Source organism: Seriola lalandi, unplaced genomic scaffold (assembly GCF_002814215.2).
Source record: "Seriola lalandi dorsalis isolate HSWRI2012SDOR001 ecotype SW California unplaced genomic scaffold, Sedor1 jcf7180001966513, whole genome shotgun sequence".
Taxonomy (NCBI): Eukaryota; Metazoa; Chordata; class Actinopteri; order Carangiformes; family Carangidae; genus Seriola; species Seriola lalandi.
This window is the reverse complement of record NW_019437181.1, coordinates 1-538: the sequence shown is the minus strand read 5'-3', so window position 1 is coordinate 538 and position 538 is coordinate 1. Positions and strand designations below refer to the sequence as shown.

The following is a 538-nucleotide window of genomic DNA, read 5'->3' as shown; positions in this document are numbered from 1 at the left end:
TAGATGCAGAATCAGCAGTCATTGGGGCATTTCTCTCAAATGCACTTATTACTACAGGCCTTTGTGCATCAAAGATAGTTGGCCTGGAACTCATAAGATCTTCTCCAACCCCTATTAGGGATGTGTGGCAGGGCATTTCACAGGCTCTGTCTCTTCCTTGCACTCCAGTAGAACAGGACTACTTTTTGATGCCTAGAATGAGTTGGATGCTTAGAAACGTTATTGTGTTTTGGATTTTCTAGCCTCCATAATTAACACATTTCTGCCGAAATAGCTCAGTTGGGAGAGCGTTAGACTGAAGATCTAAAGGTCCCTGGTTCGATCCCGGGTTTCGGCAGTCTGTTCGTCTGTAGTTTGTGACACATTGCCCTAATTGTTAGTGCTGTTGACTCGTATAACTCTGGGGCCTTTGTCTGTTGAGACTCCTACATGTATTCACGTAGTTTCTCACCGTCACTACAGTCAAAATGCAGTGTTAACCCCCCGTCCGCCACTTCTGGAGACCGTACGGTAGCAAAGTCATGGCCATAACCACAGG

General features: G+C 45.9%; 1 non-coding gene across 1 annotated transcript; it reads left to right on the top strand.

The window, feature by feature from the left end:
- Window positions 1-264: 264 nt before the first annotated feature.
- trnaf-gaa (transfer RNA phenylalanine (anticodon GAA)) lies at window positions 265-337 on the top strand. Its single transcript has one exon. It is a non-coding gene; the product is annotated as a tRNA-Phe (tRNA).
- Window positions 338-538: the final 201 nt, after the last annotated feature.